Source organism: Leguminivora glycinivorella, chromosome 19 (genome assembly GCF_023078275.1).
Source record: "Leguminivora glycinivorella isolate SPB_JAAS2020 chromosome 19, LegGlyc_1.1, whole genome shotgun sequence".
NCBI classification, from domain to species: domain Eukaryota; kingdom Metazoa; phylum Arthropoda; class Insecta; order Lepidoptera; family Tortricidae; genus Leguminivora; species Leguminivora glycinivorella.
Window position 1 is genome coordinate 3,793,329 of NC_062989.1, and position 6,388 is coordinate 3,799,716.

Genomic DNA, 6,388 nt, shown 5'->3' on the forward strand with positions numbered 1-6,388 from the left:
TCCGTGGGTTTAGCACTCATTAAATCCGATAACAATGTGAACATATTTCTATTTATTTGGAACGTATCTAACATTTCATTGCGCCAATCTTTCCAGTCCCAAGAAGTCCAACACGTACGGTTTTTTTGTAACGAATCGTACCAAGTTTTTGCAGTATTTCGAAGCTTTTGTAACGCCTGATATTTAATTACTTTATCTGACCAACCGAAAGCCCGAGCATTAGCATCAACAACATTTAGCCACATAGATATATCGTCAATCAAGGGATCAAATTCTGGAATGACCGACGATAATAATGCATTCTGACTCACGGTTTCGGAGCGCTTACGACTTCGCTTGGTTTTCCGCCGATGTCGCCTGTTGTCTCCAGAGCTGCTGCTACTACTACTTGACGACGAACTGCTTCGAGACGTGCTTGACTCCGAGCTCGAACTGTCTTTACGTTTACGTTTTCTATGAGAACTTTTATTTTTACTTCTACTTTTACGACTTATTTCCCTACTTTTCCTTTTTGGCGCCATGGCGCAGGTCGAGCACTTCTGATATTAATAAAAGGCACGAATATCAATTGGTAAATAATATATAATCACTTTCTATTCAGAAATGTACAAGTAATAACTAAGACCCGTTCTCGCTCGAAGTCCAGTACAAAGTGAGGCGCGCCGGTGTTCTCCCTTCCACGTCAACTCGGTGGCGTGAGAACCCGTCGGCCCAGCTCTGCTTGCTCGGATGTGACGTCAGCCGACGTCAACCAGTGCTGCCATCTCTCGGCGACAACAATCGTCATCTGAAATAAAGAGATTATCGATAAGTTGGTCACACTCTATTGGTATTTTAGGTTATTTGTTTGTTTACGAAAAAACTTATTTACAGAATGTTTTCGCTTAAATCGTAGACTGTACATGATAAGTACTGCTTTAAATTGATTAAATGAGTAATTGTTAGCAACTTGAAACTAAAATATAATAAAATACTAGTTACCGACCTGCATATATCCAGTGCAAAGCTAGGCAAAAACAAGCCACAAGTTGATATTTTCAAATATCTAACACCACAAATTTCACACTTTCTTATTGGTTTGCTCGAAATTTCAATAATAACTTTAGTTATTTTATTATTTACTTACAAAATTCAAACAAGTTACGACAAATTTGACGTCGACGACTTGACGTTTTGAAAAAAAAAAACACGTAGGTCAGGCCATAGACTAAGGAAATATGAAACTCTATTATCTATGTATTTTTGCTACCAAAATATAATGGACTTTAGTACTATTAATAATAGATGTCATTTTGATTTGATAGCATTTTTTTGTGTCGTAATGTTGGCAATCATCGCTTGATGATATTATCATACTATGGAGTGACGACGGGCTGTTTTATGCGATGTAGGTACTAAGTAGGTACTTAATTTCAATTGTAGTCATATTTTTTACATCAATTTAGTGTTTGATTCTGATGAATTTGTAATGAACTGTTTTTTCTCTTTTACAGGTAAATACGATCCTTCTGCAATAAGACAAGATCAGGTAGGCAATTAAAAAAACGTGAAAGATAAATGTACAATTTGGAGTTTGGACCTCTGGCTGCCTTAACAAGGGAATGACAACAAAATAATTATATTCGCTAAGACGAACGTCATTTTAGTGTCAAGAACTAAAAATATGTTTACCATCATAAGAATGTAGTTTAAAAATTAGCACTAGATTTCTTTAACTTTTGTAATGGAGAGATATAACCAATTAACCATACTATAAAATCTGTTTGACCCGTAAGCGATTGTGACGTTTTGGATAGATAAGGTACAGCGGGGCAAATCTCGGCTGGGGGGCAATTGTAACTGATACATACATACATACATACATACAATCACGCCTGTATCCCATAAAGGGGTAGGCAGAACACATGAAACTACTAAAGCTTCAGTGCCACTCTTGGCAAATAAGGGGTTGAAAGAAAAGAAACTGTGACATTGCAGTGACAGGTTGCCAGCCTCTCGCCTACGCCACAATTTAACCCATATCCCATAGTCGCCTTCTACGACACCCACGGGAAGAAAGGGGGTGGTGAAATTCTTAACCCGTCACCACATACTGATACATTTAACTGATACATTTTTTCCATTATTAGACTATGATGTTGAGTTCTACATGTATCCACTGAACACGCCCACCATATTTAACCGGTGGACACTTTATTTAATAATGCAAACATTGTAAAACATAGAAAAAATGGACCCAGTGTTTTGCTAGTAAAACAATTGAATACTCCTTGCTCATAAGAGTCACTGCCGAGTTCAACTTGACTGCACTTAATGAATGAAACTTTTGGATAATTAGTTCACCATTGTGTACGAAAAGTTTAATTTATTCAAATGACTGTTGAATAACTTTCAACTCAAATCAAGGGTGAACAGGCATCTTCTGGGCGAGCTCACTCCATCGTAGACCACGTCTTTGCCTTTGGCTAGTCTGTGGTTAAGAGTAAGCCCATTTGTAATAAATAAATAACTATTTATTATGTATATTTCTCGACATTTTGTACAACTGCTTTAAATTTTAACATGAAGCGTTGCAATTAAAGATTTGATATTAGATCTGCAGGCTATACATAGACTTCGAAATAAGATAAAAATATATATTTCATAGTACTTAGTACTCCATTTATGCGGCGGTTCTGTGCCAGGTCGGACCTACCGTATTTTTAATATCGCCCGACCATACGGCTAGTGGATTTCTGTCATTCCGGCTTCCCAGTTTGGTCCCAGAATAATAATTGTTATTTACTACCACTCATTTATGGTGGTTATGGTAACTGTCTCAATTTACGAGGTTATTATAACAGTTCAAACATACTAACTGCCGTGTTAAACCAAGCTCACATATCTTTGAAATCGTCATTTTGAGAAAAACGACGTTAAAGTCATAAACAAAAAAATTATCATATTTCATAAAGTAATGCTCCGATATTTTTGCTTTTAAAAATATTGAAACATAATGCAATAACTAATAAGCATGCGGGTATATGTAATTTATGTAAAACAAACTTCTAAAAAACATCAAGTAAGTGCAAAACTACGTTTCACACTGTTATCCGTCCCGAATCGTAAACACTCCACCCCAAGAGCAAGGTAAGAGCAAAAGAGATGCCTGCCTGAACAAACAGAAGATCCAGCATTTGTCAACATGGGCCTTATTTCCTTAAGAATAAGGCCCAAGAATTGATAAAAGACTAATATTTTTAGACGTGGGCCTTATTTTCTTAAGAATAAGGCCTTCAAGTAGTCAATATTTGCTAAGTAAGTTTGCGTTCGCAATGTTAAAGAGAGGTATGAGAAACATCTTTACACGCCAACAGGCCAAAAATATGTAAACACGTTTCAAGGCAAGGTCAATAACGTCGTGTTTACATATATTTGGAATGTTGGTTTGTAAAGATGTTTGTGAACGACTTCAGCTGGCTCGGGGCCAAACCATGGGTTGTAAGGTGATCATAGTTATGTTAACCTTTTGTGTGTTTTGTATACGTTGTTTGGATTGATTCAAGGTCAGAATCCAGTTGCCCTTTTCTTATAGAAGAAAGTATATTAATTTTATTTAAAGAATTTAGTAAGTTAAGTGGCGCGATACATTTATTAGTATTGAATCAAATTAGTTTTTGAAGTGAAACTTCTAATGCTACTTCCAACTGACAGCGTAAAAACGTTTGTTATTGTTACGAAGTTTCACTGCTTCCGCGCGGAAGGACCCCATGCACTATTTTTTTTTAAGAAATCTTTTTAAAACCTGGTGTTGTACACTTTTCCGGGATGAATTGTCATATTAATTGACATGTAAATGTATAATGTCAAGGAAACGACTATTAAAGTCTGTGAAGCCTTTTCTGTCGGTGGCAAAAGTGGCAAATTTAAAAATTATAGGAGAGAATGTTTATTGTTCAATTGAAAATTAAAATGTATAAATCAAAATCTCAAATCAAATCAAGGGCAGGGCAAATCTCGACTGGACGACAATTGTAACTAATCCATTTTTCTATTACTACACTATGATGTTGAGTTCTACATGTATCCACTGAACACGCCTAACGAGCGGTGGACACTCTATTATGGATGGAAACTTTCCATTTCATAAATTTAAATTCCCCTTATTTATCGTTAAATTTTCGTGAATTTTTCAAGAAATTTAAGATTTTTTTGGAAAGTTTCCGCAACTTGCACATCACTATTCGTGACTAAAGCGGACGAAGAACTTTGCACCTGAAAGTTATAAATTTAAATTCATGCGGAGATAGCAAAATGTGGCACACTTAAAATGCGAGTATGTAAAGTATGAATATGGATGAGTGTCTTACCTGTGGTATGTGAGGATATGCTACTGTATTTAGGTTAAACCACACGTGTATGTTGTACAGTTTACACGTGTAGATGATACTAAGTATTTTTAGAATTATATATTATTAGAATTAAATATTTTTATACATTTTGTATGGCGGTAACGGAATGGAAGGTTCGAAAATTGTATGGAAATTTTGGGACAATTTTTTCTCCTATCAGTAGGCCTAGCACATGATGGCCGCGGGAGTATGTCGCCGCGAGATAGATGCCACGTCTTCTTCTAACCGTATTAATGACATAAGGACGGGTAGTCTATCTCGCGGCGACATACTCCGCGGCCAGCCTTAAGGTAAAGCCTGTGGCAAAGCGGACGGAACCGCAAAACGACAATATTAACTTCATACAAATAATTAGTCGTGTGGATCGCTCCTCGCGGTTAGTCCGCGCGGCGTGACACTAAACACAGCCTTAGTGCAATTTCACATTATCCGATCATCATGTGCTAGGCCTACAGGATCGAAAGAACTCGCTATTCTGAGTATGAGTCGCACGTAAAAAATACCCATATTACAAAAAAAGTGGGGTGGAAAACTTTGCAGTCGGGAAAATCTTATGCCGTTGAATCAGGTTGTCACCGTAACATCAATTGTTAAACGTGAAACGACATGTCATATTGATCAACAAAACCTTATTTCAAAATATTTATGAAATACAACGCCTTAAAAAAATTCTTTGATACCGCATTTTCAAAAATATACAATATTCAGTTGTCGTGTTTTTAAAGCGCCAGATGGCCGACGCATTGGCATTAAATAAAATCCTTTCATTCTGAACATAAATTCAGAGTTTTCAATTAAAAGAATACATATAATTGCCATTGAAGGAAAAACATCGTGAGGAAACCGGACTAATTCCAATAAGGTCTAGTTACCCTTCGGGTTGGAAGGTCAGATGGCAGTCGCTTTCGTAAAAACTAGTGCCTACCACTGGCGATTAAATATATGAAAGAGGCTCGTTCCTAGCCAAATCTTGGGATTAGTTGTCAAAGCGGACCCCAGGCTCCCATGAGCCGTGGCAAATGCCGGGATAACGCAAGGAGGATGATGATATAATTGCCATGTCGCTTTTGACGAGATATACTATGAAAATCATATCTGCTATTTGCGGTTTAGCAAAGTTATCTTTTTGATTATCATGGATTTCCGTAAAGTAACCTAATTATATCGATCATATGGGCAATTTTTTAAACTTGTCCACCCCACTTTTCGATTTTGAATTTTTTATGTGCTTTCTACTCAGAATCGCGAGCTTTTTCCATCCTAATATGAGAAAAAAAGTGTCCCGTTACCATTTTTTCATACATTTTCTATTGCGGTAACAGAATCGAAGGTTTGAAAATTGTATGGAAATCTTGGGATATTTTTTTTTCCTATCAGGATCGAAAGAATTCGCGATTCTGAGTATTAATCGCGTAAAAAATACCCATGTTACAAAAAAGTAGGGTGGGTTGATTTACTTTGAAAAAAAAAATGCCCCATATCGTTGTGACATATTATAAGCATTGCCCGAATCGAGTAGTATGTCGAAACTCTACGAACCATAATATATATTTGGCTTAAATGTCTCACAACCAGGCCATAAAAATTCTATAAAAAAATCTACGGACCATAGATAAAACTTTTTTTTGTTATTACTTATTATAAAACCAGCACGAGCACAATATCAATATTTTTCACTTTAAAAACAACAGCGAACTTTTTTCACTCTCCTCTCTAATGTATTTCAAACGATCTTATAAAGTCGTAGCACATGACTTTACTCACTGCTACGGAACACTGTCTACGCCGGCTGCTACATTGTAGCACGAGCTACGAATCCCCTTGTCACATCTATAAGAGTTGCTATCAGATATATAGACACGGCCAAAGTACTCAAAACATGTATACACGTACTCTAACCAGTTAACAATACAGGCGTTTATAGATATTTTGAGAATTTGGCCGCTTCGATATATCTGATATCGACGGTACTTAAGGTTGGATTCTCAATGGTAAGT